The sequence below is a fragment of the Silene latifolia genome, chromosome 5 (assembly GCF_048544455.1).
Source record: "Silene latifolia isolate original U9 population chromosome 5, ASM4854445v1, whole genome shotgun sequence".
Taxonomy (NCBI): Eukaryota; Viridiplantae; Streptophyta; class Magnoliopsida; order Caryophyllales; family Caryophyllaceae; genus Silene; species Silene latifolia.
This window is the reverse complement of record NC_133530.1, coordinates 32,991,980-33,006,936: the sequence shown is the minus strand read 5'-3', so window position 1 is coordinate 33,006,936 and position 14,957 is coordinate 32,991,980.

Below are 14,957 nucleotides of genomic sequence, written 5' to 3'. Positions count from 1 at the left end.
TTGTGGTGTTGTCACTAGTGGTTAAGAGTGATGGTATATTAGAAAGGTAGCAATTCTAAAGAGGTTGATTTGGTAGGGACCTGATTGTTGTGTATGATTGTGAGAGGGTATAAGATGTGGTTAGATGAGGCGGATGCTAATAGTTAAGTAGTAAAGGTATGGTTATATTTGGCAGGAAGTGATGGTTGTGCGAATGGGGGGAATATGTTATGAGAGGCATATGAGTTAAACTCGGGCGACAGGTAACCTTTATCGAGTGGTAACTTACGTGGTCAGGATTGACTAGTTGGTTGTGATTACGGGTCTATGATATGTGTAAATGTTTGTGTGAGGTTCTGACCTCACAAGAAGTGGTATGGTGTGATAATTTTAAAGTTGTTTTATGAATGTTCTGTAACATATATGTTGGACACGGTAATTTAATTGAATGATATCCAAAAAGGTAATAATTTGATTAATTTGACATGACCGGCTAGTTATAATTTTATGTGTATTAATAACACATATGTATTCCGTGAAATGGTAGAGATGATGTTCATGAGATGCTTATCTGTTTATTCATATAATATGTTGCGTTGTGATTGAGTAAAGTGGATTTGAGTAAGTTTTCTTGTCCGAAAGGTTTTTTCCGAGTCAGTATATATGGAATTGTATGTAGTTGTGATGTCTATCGATGTGGCTGTGGTGCCTCGGGTGGTGCTCCGGGCACGATATTTAGTGTTGTGATGCGGGTATTTTCGCACTACGGTGTGGCTGTTGGTGGCGGTGTTGTGATGCCGTCACCGGTTGTGGTGGAGTAGGCGGGATGATTATGATACGAGTTTTTGAAAGTGCATACCAGTTATACATAGATTGTTGTTTTGTTTCTTTGTTGTTCTTTGTGAGTTTTGGTTGAACATGTAGATAGTTGTCTTGCTTATTGATGTTTTCTTTACCAGGTTAAGTTAAGAATGAGGTAGAGTATGATATGAAATAGAGTTGAATATGTTTTCGTTGTTGTCATGGCATAGTGATGTTCTATTGATGGGACACGGTTGTGAGAGGTTGTTACAGTAATTTTGATCTTGTTCTAGATAAGGCTTTAGTAGACACGGTAATGGAAAATGATTCGTGGAACATGTGGTGTAATGATCTGAAAGCGGCAGGTAGTTCATAATCTTTTGTTGGGACAGTGAGTGTAGGGTGTTGGGGGAATTAGTGTCATATTAAGTTATGTATGAGTTTTGCGGTAATGAAGGAAAGAACTTGAGGATCTGGAATGAGTGCACGTAACAAGTGTGGATCGTGAGTTATGCTTTTGATGATGGGAGTTTCATATAGTTTATATAGAGAGGTATGTCATGTTGCGGTAATGTGGAAAAGTTGAAGTTTTGGGTTAAGATAAAGATTTTGAGGTATAGGTTAGGTGGTGTGACGAGTGAATTGAAGTATGAGAATTGTTTAAGTAAGAGAGCCTTGGATACATGCATGGCGAGTGTTTAGAGTATAGGTGGTTATCTATGACATGTGATGATGATGAGAATAATGAGAAGATATAACTAAGGATATAGTATTAGTAGGTTACGAGGACGTAACATTTATCTTAAGAGGGGTAGGATGCGATAAAAGAGATTTTGATGGTTGTTCATATGGTAGTATATTAGGAAGTAGAGTGTTGGTGTAGCATAAGATATGGATTTGTATATGTTGTGGTTGATAGTGTTAAAAGGTCACGGACGTGCTTGTAGTAGTTTGATGTTAGGAATGCGAGAATACTTCGATAGTGTTGACAGTTGGATGATGAGATTATGAGTGTGAGTAAACTTCGAGGACGAAGTTCATTTTAAGGGTGGTAGAATGTAACATTCCGTTTAATGTCTATGAGTGTCTTGATTTTGGATTTGATAGTGGATGATATTATGGAGCTAGCAGCGTTAGAGGATGGTAGTTGGTTATGTATGGAGTTGGTGTCGTGAGAGATATATATGTGGTGGATACGATATCGTGAGTCATGTTAGGGAAGTAAACATAGTTGGTGGAGTGGGTGTTAAAAGTTCATGTTTTATGTTTGGTCGAGTTCTTGAGTTCTTAGTTATGTTGTTGTGTCTTGGTCAAGTTAGTATGGTTGTTTTATGTATGGGTTGAACTTCGGGGACGAAGTTCTTTTTAAGGAGGGAAGACTGTAATACTCCGTATTTATAAGTCTTTAGGTACTCTATCGAGTAGGCCTTACTCTGTCGAGTAAGGGTGAGTTGCGTTTTAAAATAGTTTCTGACCTGTTGGGTACTCGATCGAGTAGCTGGGGTACTCGATCGAGTAGGGGGGTACTCGATCGAGTAGCCGGTTTTACGGGGATGTTTTGTCGGGTTTTGTTAAATGATGCGAGATAAGTATAAAAGGTTGTCCGTCACTTTTCTTAGTTTCTTTTATATGTTCTAAAACCTAAGTGAGGAGAAAAAGGAGTTACGTAGTTTGTCTGTCATCGCATCGTTAGCAAATCCCGGAGCTAAAGGTGTCGGATTTCATTGTCCTTTGCATCATAGTGTTCCTTGCGTCAAGGGTAAGTCCTACATACCAATTTTATAGCGTTTGGTTGACTTTGTTTAAACCCTAATTTTGGGATGGGGTTTTTTATGATTTGTTGTGTTGGTAGTGATTATGTGATTATGTGTATAGGAGAAGGGTTCGTAGAGGAAAGGTTTTGAGACAATTTGCTAGATCGTCGATGTTTGTGTTGCATTCGGTAGGATTTCCTACTCGTATTAGTCCCATAATGGGATATTGGTGATGTCTTTGTCTTTGGTTGTTTGATATGATGATTATCTTGTGTTTGTGGTTGTGATTGTTGTTGATGGTTCTCGAGATGCGTTCTCTACCGAGTGGGGTCACTTGCGGGAGTGACCTCACGCCCTAGTTTCGCCCTCCGTGGAACCCGCCACGGAAGGGGATGTGCACATTAATGGACAGGGTTATCGCTCGGTATGATGAGCGGGGCTTAGGTGGGAACATTGCGGTCCCCCCATCGCGGTGGTCGGTGGAGGGATCACCGATGATTGAGATGATGGGAGTTGGTTGGTTGTGTATGTGGACATGATTAAGCTGTCTGTTTATCTTATTGTGACATGTATATTAATTGTGTGACTAGTACCGACCCCGTTTAAATGATTTAAAATCGTGGTGATCCATTCGGGGGTGGTGAGCGAGTTGCTTGCAAGGTGTATATCTTGGATACGCGTGGGATCTAGTGGGGATGGAGTCATCACATATCGTAGTCTTTAGTCTTCCATTTGTGTTTGTTAGGACAGTTCCTTTCGGTTGGTTTATAGTTTGAGAACAGTTGTATTTTGCTTACAATTGGTTTTGTTATGTAATCGCTAAAACTTATTTAATAAAGTATGTTTCTTCATTGTCTTATGATTATCATGCCTCAGGTAACCGAGATGGTAGCATCCTTATACCTGAGTGGTCCTGGTAAGGCACTTGGAGTATGGGGTTGTTACAAATGGTATCGAGCGACGATCCGAAACCCGTAACCAATGAATCTAATGAATCTAGGGAGTCAATTAAAATGAACCCGGGGTAAAGGTTGTAGGAGCTAATGCAAAGACTTGGGAGACGTCCTAAAGTCGCGAACTCGCCCTACAATTTTGAACCGGTCACCATGGGATATGTGTCGGGATCGTTATGTGCTTATTGTGTCTTTGTGTGTATCTATGTAGTAGTATGTTGTATGAATTGATGGATGAAAGATGATAATGACGTGAATTGTATGTTGGTTGATTGTAAAGCATGAAAGTATAATTATTGATACATGTAATTTGACATGTTATAATTATGAAAGGAAAAGTGTTTTGTCTATATATATATATATATATATATATATATATATATATATATATATATATATATATAAAGTCGATGTGTAAGTATGCATGTTGTTGTTGTCGTGTTGAGTAAAAGTACAGAAGGTTGGGAGTGTGAATTGAACATGTGCTGGGTGAATATGTTGAACGAATATGGTGGATAAATATGTGGTATGATGGATGAATTAGTGGAAAAAGATGAATCATCGTGGTATGGTAACATGGTTCCGATTAAGCATGTTATATAATGAAAGTTATTTTATAATGTTGTTATGCTAGTAACATGTGAATAGGGGACTTGATGTCATGTATTTGTGATTTTGTTTACGGAAAAGTGATAGAATAAAAACATGTGGGTAAGTCATAATTGGCAAGTTAGATAAATTATGTGCATGATGAATGTTGTTGCTTGGCTTTTGAAAATAGTAACATATGATTATGAATACTGGTTTTCTGAGTTTTGGATTGGTTTTGTTTGCTTGGTTGTTGTTTAAGCTATTCGGAAGTAAAAATCAAATAGTTATGTCGTCTGATTACAGCAAAGTTGTCTTTAAACTGTTATAACTTGAGATGCGTAAATGATTTTGATGTGATTCCAATTGGAGGTGATAGCTTGTCCTTTTACGATTCTAGCGATAGGTCACACGCCCAAAACGACCAAGAAATGAGTGAGTTATGGCTGTTTTACGAAAACTGGACAGTGCTGAGAAATGCGTAGGTACTCGATCGAGTAGCCTTAGTACTCGATCGAGTAGGGGGGTACTCGATCGAGTACGTCAGTTACTCGATCGAGTGTCCCTGGTAACTTGTTTTACGTGCTTCTGATCTTCACCTACTCGATCGAGTAAGTCCCTTACTCGATCGAGTGGCCTGTACTCGATCTAGTGACCCCTATTTTGGGTCATATGCCTATCTTTTGACTTCGTTGCATATTATGTTTAATTCAAAGGCGTTATATTGCTTCTTTATGCATTGTTTTACATGTATGTTGGTCTTGACGCGTAAGTTACCCAATTTTGTGGTATAAAGAGTGGCACCTATGATGAGTATGAGTTCGGTGGGGAGGACATGATTTATATGTGTTGGGATTGGTAAGACTTAATTGAGGCATAGAGCATGTTGTGTGAGACGAGATGAGTGACATGATTGTATGTTGAGTAATGAAAATGTAAGTGAATGTGGGCAAGGCATGATGTAAGTTTAAGGAACGTGAGAATGAAAAGAGTGAAAGAAAGGATGTGGATAGTAGCAACCTGAGATGTATAATAAATTATGGAGGGAGATGGCTAGAAATAGTGTTGAGTAAGAACATATGTAATGAAAGGTCGTTTGGAAATAGTGGTATATAGCGAACTTAATGGGACATGTCGCGACGTGGATTTGCGGTAAGTAGTGACTCGAGTTGGAAATTTGTGTTATCGAGAGACGAAACTACGTGTGATTTCCTTGGGTAATTAACGGTATTAAATGAATTCTGATTTCTAGAGATGTAAAAAGGAGATGCAATTGTTTGAACATTAAACGTTGATTCTATGGATAGATTAGTGGCAAGTGTGAGTGATAGCATAATAAGAGAAGATCCATGGTAAGAAAGAGTGAGATGATGTCGGTAGAAAATAATGGAATTTGAGTTTTGGAGCAACGAAGGGGTAACTGGATTTCTAAAGAGTTAGCTAGAAGGAATAAGGAGTTGAACAATTAATTGGTATTATTGAGTGTAAAGAGAAAAGAAGGATAAAAGTAAGCTGAGGAAAATATTCACCGGAGTTATGTGATATAATGGTAAGGAATCATTGAAATGTGTGATAGCGTCACGAGGATGTTAGCTAAAGGTTATATAGGAGTTTCAGGACAACATGATTGATAATGAGTTTCGAGGAATTAAGGGAGCAAGAAGTTGGTGGAGTATTGGCATGATACGAGGTATTTGGTGGAGAGTTGGATGACAACACAAATAAGATAGTATTGGGAATAATGTTGAGGTAATTTTTGTGGATGGGTTTGATGTTCGTTATTTGGAATGATAACCTAAGATAGGAGAAAAACCGTGTTATTTTGATATGAGTATAAGAGGTTTGATATACTGGCGGTGGTGGTATTGTGGTGTTGTCACTAGTGGTTAAGAGTGATGGTATATTAGAAAGGTAGCAATTCTAAAGAGGTTGATTTGGTAGGGACCTGATTGTTGTGTATGATTGTGAGAGGGTATAAGATGTGGTTAGATGAGGCGGATGCTAATAGTTAAGTAGTAAAGGTATGGTTATATTTGGCAGGAAGTGATGGTTGTGCGAATGGGGGAATATGTTATGAGAGGCATATGAGTTAAACTCGGGCTGACAGTGTAACCTTTATCGAGTGGTAACTTACGTGGTCAGGATTGACTAGTTGGTTGTGATTACGGGTCTATGATATGTGTAAATGTTTGTGTGAGGTTCTGACCTCACAAGAAGTGGTATGGTGTGATAATTTTAAAGTTGTTTTATGAATGTTCTGTAACATATATGTTGGACACGGTAATTTAATTGAATGATATCCAAAAAGGTAATAATTTGATTAATTTGACATGACCGGCTAGTTATAATTTTATGTGTATTAATAACACATGTGTATTCCGTGAAATGGTAGAGATGATGTTCATGAGATGCTTATCTGTTTATTCATATAATATGTTGCGTTGTGATTGAGTAAAGTGGATTTGAGTAAGTTTTCTTGTCCGAAAGGTTTTTTCCGAGTCAGTATATATGGAATTGTATGTAGTTGTGATGTCTATCGATGTGGCTGTGGTGCCTCGGGTGGTGCTCCGGGCACGATATTTAGTGTTGTGATGCGGGTATTTTCGCACTACGGTGTGGCTGTTGGTGGCGGTGTTGTGATGCCGTCACCGGTTATGGTGGAGTAGGCGGGATGATTATGATACGAGTTTTCGAAAGTGCATACCAGTTATACATAGATTGTTGTTTTGTTTCTTTGTTGTTCTTTGTGAGTTTTGGTTGAACATGTAGATAGTTGTCTTGCTTATTGATGTTTTCTTTACCAAGTTAAGTTAAGAATGAGGTAGAGTATGATATGAAATAGAGTTGAATATGTTTTCGTTGTTGTCATGGCATAGTGATGTTCTATTGATGGGACACGGTTGTGAGAGGTTGTTCTGATAATTTTGATCTTGTTCTAGATAAGGCTTTAGTAGACACGGTAATGGAAAATGATTCGTGGAACATGTGGTGTAATGATCTGAAAGCGGCAGGTAGTTCATAATCTTTTGTTGGGACAGTGAGTGTAGGGTGTTGGGGGAATTAGTGTCATATTAAGTTATGTATGAGTTTTGCGGTAATGAAGGAAAGAACTTGAGGATCTGGAATGAGTGCACGTAACAAGTGTGGATCGTGAGTTATGCTTTTGATGATGGGAGTTTCATATAGTTTATATAGAGAGGTATGTCATGTTGCGGTAATGTGGAAAAGTTGAAGTTTTGGGTTAAGATAAAGATTTTGAGGTATAGGTTAGGTGGTGTGACGAGTGAATTGAAGTATGAGAATTGTTTAAGTAAGAGAGCCTTGGATACATGCATGGCGAGTGTTTAGAGTATAGGTGGTTATCTATGACATGTGATGATGATGAGAATAATGAGAAGATATAACTAAGGATATAGTATTAGTAGGTTACGAGGACGTAACATTTATCTTAAGAGGGGTAGGATGCGATAAAAGAGATTTTGATGGTTGTTCATATGGTAGTATATTAGGAAGTAGAGTGTTGGTGTAGCATAAGATATGGATTTATATATGTTGTGGTTGATAGTGTTAAAAGGTCACGGACGTGCTTGTAGTAGTTTGATGTTAGGAATGCGAGAATACTTCGATAGTGTTGTGAGTTGGATGATGAGATTATGAGTGTGAGTAAACTTCGAGGACGAAGTTCCTTTTAAGGGTGGTAGAATGTAACATTCCGTTTAATGTCTATGAGTGTCTTGATTTTGGATTTGATAGTGGATGATATTATGGAGCTAGCAGCGTTAGAGGATGGTAGTTGGTTATGTATGGAGTTGGTGTCGTGAGAGATATATATGTGGTGGATACGATATCGTGAGTCATGTTAGGGAAGTAAACATAGTTGGTGGAGTGGGTGTTAAAAGTTCATGTTTTATGTTTGGTCGAGTTCTTGAGTTCTTAGTTATGTTGTTGTGTCTTGGTCAAGTTAGTATGGTTGTTTTATGTATGGGTTGAACTTCGGGGACGAAGTTCTTTTTAAGGAGGGAAGACTGTAATACTCCGTATTTATAAGTCTTTAGGTACTCTATCGAGTAGGCCTTACTCTGTCGAGTAAGGGTGAGTTGCGTTTTAAAATAGTTTCTGACCTGTTGGGTACTCGATCGAGTAGCTGGGGTACTCGATCGAGTAGGGGGGTACTCGATCGAGTAGCCGGTTTACGGGGATGTTTTGTCGGGTTTTGTTAAATGATGCGAGATAAGTATAAAAGGTTGTCCGTCACTTTTCTTAGTTTCTTTTATATGTTCTAAAACCTAAGTGAGGAGAAAAAGGAGTTACGTAGTTTGTCTGTCATCGCATCGTTAGCAAATCCCGGAGCTAAAGGTGTCGGATTTCATTGTCCTTTGCATCATAGTGTTCCTTGCGTCAAGGGTAAGTCCTACATACCAATTTTATAGCGTTTGGTTGACTTTGTTTAAACCCTAATTTTGGGATTGGGGGTTTTTTATGATTTGTTGTGTTGGTAGTGATTATGTGATTATGTGTATAGGAGAAGGGTTCGTAGAGGAAAGGTTTTGAGACAGCTGCTAGATCGTCTGATGTTTGTGTTGCATTCCAGGTAGGATTTCCTACTCAGTATTAGTCCCATAATGGGATATTGGTGATGTGCTGTCTTTGGTTGTTTGATATGATGATTATACTGTGTTTGTGGTTGTGATTGTTGTTGATGGTTCTCGAGATGCGTTCTCGGCTGAGTGGGGTCACTTGCGGGAGTGACCTCACGCCCTAGTTTCGCCCTCCGTGGAACCCGCCACGGAAGGGGATGTGCACATTAATGGACAGGGTTATCGCTCGGTATGATGAGCGGGGCTTAGGTGGGAACGGCTGCGGTCCCCCACTGGCAGGGCTGGTCCAGTGGACAGTCAGTGATTGAGATGATGGGAGTTGGTTGGTTGTGTATGTGTGACAGTTAAGCTGTCTGTTTATCTTATTGTGACATGTATATTAATTGTGTGACTAGTACCGACCCCGTTTAAATGTTTTAAAAACTGTGGTGATCCATTCGGGGTGGTGAGCGTTGATTTCAGCGGTATATCTTGGATACGCGTGGGATCTAGGGGGATGGAGTCATCACATATCGTAGTCTTTAGTCTTCCATTTGTGTTTGTTAGGACAGTTCCTTTCAGTTGGTTTATAGTTTGAGAACAGTTGTATTTTGCTTACAGTTGGTTTTGTTATGTAATCGCTAAAACTTATTTAATAAAGTATGTTTCTTCATTGTCTTATGATTATCATGCCTCGGGTAACCGAGATGGTAGCATCCTTATACCTGAGTGGTCCTGGTAAGGCACTTGGAGTATGGGGGTGTTACAGACCCCCTAGGTCATACCTATAGGGTAACACTCTTAATTGATTATTTAATTAATCGTATAATGTTACGAGTTAATTAAATTACTTGAAAATTGACGGACGATTTTGGAAGTAAAATTTACGTATCATATTGAAATGTGATTAAATAAGATACGGTCTGAGTAATTGAATTGTATCATTACTCGGATGAAATTATTGTTTACAGAAACAATTAAATTTGAATGAATTATTATAAATACGATTTATAATTGGTAAAATATTTTGGCACAAGTAATTATGAAATTACTAAGTCGATTTTTGTATGTGACGTATTTTTATTAATACGTTGTTTTTAATATGTTAAAAATACATAACAAATTTATGTGACATGTGACATGTGACATATTGACAATTGACAAAAATAATATGGAATCCATATTAACTAAAGTGCCGAAAATGGAGGAGTATTAGGCTTAATATTGTGTTTATATTATAAGTGGTAAACATAATGATTAAAAGCAAGAGTAGCCATGCAACCCTATTAACCTTGTGAAGACAAATGTGGGCATGCATTGGCTCCCCAAAAACACCTCCTCCCACCCGGTTTTCCAAGAAAGAAAGGCAAAGGTTTTGTCTTATATTTTTCATATACACTACTTTGATTTTAGTTAGTGTATTATTCATTCAACCATTATCCAAAATTAAGATTTCTAGAGAGATAAAAAGCTCTCTTATTCTTCTCCATAATACCGAAATTATTAAGTGTTCATAATAATTTTGGGTCAATTTTCTAGTAGATTAATATTATACTAGTACTTATAATATTAATTTGAATTAAGAGAAAGCCTTGGGTATTAAGCTTAGGGAGAGATCCTATACTTGGATCTTGGTTCTTCCATAAGGGAAAGCTCAAGAACAAGAGAGAAAGGTGATCTCTCTTGTGCCCATAAAACCGAAATCACCAATGTAAGAACATGATTTCTCCTCTATTTTATTATTTGTTTGCATGCATAAAATCCGTATTTAATTTTATGACAAATTAATTTTAACATATATGAGTATGTTAGTATGTATAAAGATCTACATTTCCTTCAATCGGTATCAAGAGCCACGGTTGTTTGCATGCAAATCGGTTAAAAGTTTTTCCGAGTTATAAGAATAACAAATAAAACTTGTAAAATTTGTGTTATTGTGATATATCACGAAATTAATTCATGCATGTTAATATTTCTGGTCCTAAAATGTTTTAGGATATTTTGGTTAATTTTACGGATTTTTATTGTTCATATTTTACAATAATGGCATTTAAATATGATTTTATGAGTAAAAATGTCATTTTTGGTCTAAAATTAGCTATACTTCGAATTTTCCATTGATTTTTGGATATGTTGTCACATATATTATTTTGAGATAACCTGTAAATTTTCATAATTTTTGGACTTGTTATGCTCGAAAAATGAATTTTTCATTATTAAATTCGGATTTAGGTGAAAAATAGGTTAATATGAGTTAAATTTCGAATCTGGTCATAGAAAATTAATATGTTGTCACATGCAATTTTACAAGATGTGTTTAAAATAATTGGCTATAAAGAAGTCTTTTTGCATGATTTATGGATTTTTGAAGAAAAATAGCATAAATAGTGACATTATTAGTGGAAAATTAATAAAACATAATCTATGACTTAGGAAAAACGTCTAATGTTGAATTTTATTATCTTTTTCAGATCTAAAATTGAAAAGTTAATGAACATAATTTTTCCATGTTTTTATGATTATTTTATTAGAAACCGATAAACCGCAACATTGTTTTTCCGGGAAAAATTTCGAAATTTTTAACCTAAGATTTTGAACATTATGAGTGTCATGGTAATTTTCTAGAATGTTCATAAGTTTAAATTTCAAATTTTGAATTTATTTGAAATTTTGTGATTTATTTGAAGTTTATAGCTTATTTTGTAATTTTTGGTCCATTTATGAACAATTTTATAAAATATGGGTTAATTATGGTCAAATTATTAGTGAAGACTAAATTTTGAGTCCTAAGAGGTTAGGGTAATTAACTTATGCATAAATATGAGTTTATGTATTTTTGTGATTATAAAATGTTGAAATCACGCAAATCCGTAAAAACCGAGTAATATACGATATTGGCTAATTAAAGGCGATTTAGCATAAAATTGAACATGTTCATATATATTATAATGCTGCATTTTTCCTTTATGATTGTCATAATTTTAATTTATGTAATTTTGAATTATGTAATTTTACTTAGTATGGCCTTAGATTTTAATTGGTATTTCCCGAAATGTATGGGAATATCGATTCGGTTGTAATTTTTATTGTGATCTCGTATCACCGTTTTGTAATTTAATAGATTTATTTTATTTTAGTTACAAATGTATAATAGGAATTTATGTAATTTTATTCATTCCGGAGTTCCCAAAGACGGATTTCTTCAAGAATGGCGATACATAAAGACGGTGTTACCTCGAGATGCGTGCCACAACCGAAGTTCAAGGGACCAATGGAGTTGGTTTCCGAATATGTAATAGTTAAATAGTTTTTCTATTTTAGGAAAGGCCATACTAGGATTTATTTATCTTTATGCTTGCATTTTATTTTATGTCACATGCATCGCTAAATCGCCATAACTAAAACATGCATCCTTATTTTATCGAGTTTATCGACCGTGTCAATTCGAATTATCGTAGTACACCGCTTTAGTTCACTTAAAACATGATAGATAATAAATTGACATGATCTCTCGCTAAAACAAACAATTGAGACATAGCCTTACCAAATAGTAGAAACCATGAAAACCTATTTCGCGAGGGAGTGCACTCGGCCCTACCGGGGTACAAACCTTGTTACGTAGGGGAAGTGGGTGATGAGTGTTAATCCACCGAGTTCATGTTAATGAGGGTTTCATCGGCCATACCGTGCCCAAGTTGATGTGGATTTGGATCATGGACACATTTATTCGAAATTTGGATTGAGCTCAATGGAAGTATTCGCGACCGTAGTTGCATGTGTTCCGGGCTATAGATAATTATTAGAGTAATTTTATCGACCAAGAGTTCTAAAAGTAGAATCGATTAAAACGTTAATCCACCGAGTTATATTGATAAAGGTTTCATCGGCCATACCGTGCCTAAGTCGATATGAATTTTGGTCTTGGAATCATTTATCTAGTTGGGTAGAGGTCACTAGAAAAATGCATAAAACTTGTTTAAATCATACATTTTTACAAGTATTATTATTAAAACGATAATTGTTTTACTCCTTATATTTTGTTTTGTAGACCACTTCTTTTTCATAACAAATGGCAACACCAACACCAACTCCTAATGCTAGTTCATCATGGCTCTGATCCTTTATGGATCGATGTAAACTTGAAAAGAATGGGTCAAATTTCTCCGATTGGGATGCCCAACTCAAATTAGCCGCCGAAGGTGACGACAAGCTTCGTTACCTTACCGAGGCCTCTCCACCCGAACCCTCCACTAGGTCCACCGCAGCCACTAGGGAAGCATATGAGGCTTACCAAAAGGAGTCCGCCGCAATGAAAAATGTCTTGATATTTGCGATGGAGGCGGACCTCCAAAGGAGAGCCTTTAAAATGGGCAATGCTAATGAGATTTACTCCAAACTTGTGACCATGTTTTCACAAACTCCGCGGATCGTCCAATATGAGGCGGCCGCGGCATTCTTTGATCTCGACTTCAAAGAGGGCCAAAAGGTTAGCCCTCATGTGCTCAAACTATTGGAGCTTGTCGAGACCTTGAAAATTCAAAAGGTTGAAATCCCCAAAGAACTCATCGTAGATAGGATTCTACACTCCTTGTCCAAAGTCAAGGCATATGTGCAATTCCGGGTGAATTTCAATATGCAAGACAAGGATGTGTCTCTTGAGGAGTTGCACAAGTTACTTGTGCAAGCCGAGAGGGACATGGGGTTAAATGTGAACCCTCCCAAAGATGTGCTTAACATAAGCACTAAGAGTAAGGGGAAGTTCAAGAAGAATGGGAGAAAGGGCAAGAAGCTAGCTCCCACATTCACCAAAGCTAAGCCTAATGAAGCTAGCACCTCAAAAGTCAAGAAGGGTCCTCTTGACAAATGCCATTATTGTAATGGCATGGGACATTGGAAAAGAAATTGTTCCAAATACCTTGGTGATATCAAAGCTGGAAAGATCACTCCAGTAAGTAAATGACTATCCTTCTTTTATGTTTCTAATTCAACTATGGTATTATGATGCAAAGTTGTGATAATGTATCTCCCTTTTTATTGTAAATAGGGCCTCCACCAAGCAAAGACAAGGGAAAGGAAAAGCAAGCATAAGAAACCATCAAGAAGCTAGGGATAGCTTTTATGGAGCTTTGCTTTTCATTGTCTTACTTTAATTTATGTTTTGAATCTTTAGAACTTTAAGTTTCCGTGTTCGACATGGAAAGGTATTTTGGATAATGGTTTGTATTTTGGATGATAGTGACTTGGTTTGCAACCCAAGTCACCCGTTTTATCATTTATCCTTTTATGTTCTAAAATTCATCTTTAAATGCTTGCTCTTAGAAACATAAGATCTTTCACTTAAAGTGATCTAATAGACAAATATAATGACGGGTTTCATTATATGTCCACATGCTTAAGGCTTGTGTATGATCATTTATAAAGTAATTTTGAGTCTATGAACTCTCTTAAAGGTATGTCAATCACCAAGTACACATATGAAATCAATAACTATTAGTCTATCTATGAGATAGCTCTCCTTATACTTCAACATCATTAATTTGTGTCTCATATGCTATCTTTGAATCTATAGGGTATTTATTCTAAAGATAGAGTGGGAGAAAAATGAGGACACAACACACAAGGCAAGATAAAATTGTGTACTTGTGTAAATAAAGATCTACGCAAGAGAGAATGATTTGAATGAAGGTATAACTATTTACATAGTATACCGAATAGATGAGATCTATGGTCTCAAGTTAGTTCTATATGACTAAAGAGACCAAGTGAAGTAATCATAAGAGTATATTCTCAAGATAACTACATGAGGAGACCAAAAGAAAGTTTTGGAAGAAAAATGACTAATGTAAAGTCTTAACAAGTTTTTGACTAAGTTTATGAAATATTTGACCAATAGTTTCAACCTATTGATTTACTTAAGAGCCTAAATGAATCATAGTAACATACTAGTTATGATCGAGTTGCAAAGATTGATATACCGATATCTTCAATGGCCAAAGTTTTAACCACGCAAATGTCATTGCTTAACCTCCCTATGAAATGGTTAAACCTCCTTCCAAAAGGGTATTTGTGAAGGACGTATTCTAGATATTGTTTATATTTGAATAATGACATTACTACACATCATTATGACATGAGTGTGTTGGAGATTTAAAATCTCTTTCCGTAAGGTTAAGATGAGACCACTTCAAAATAGGTATTTTGAAATGGTCTGATGGGAACATATATGGTTTTATCCTAATAACTTGGCAATGCAATTTATATTTCAATTCTTAATAAAAGTTTCGATTGAGAAGTCAATTTCGAAA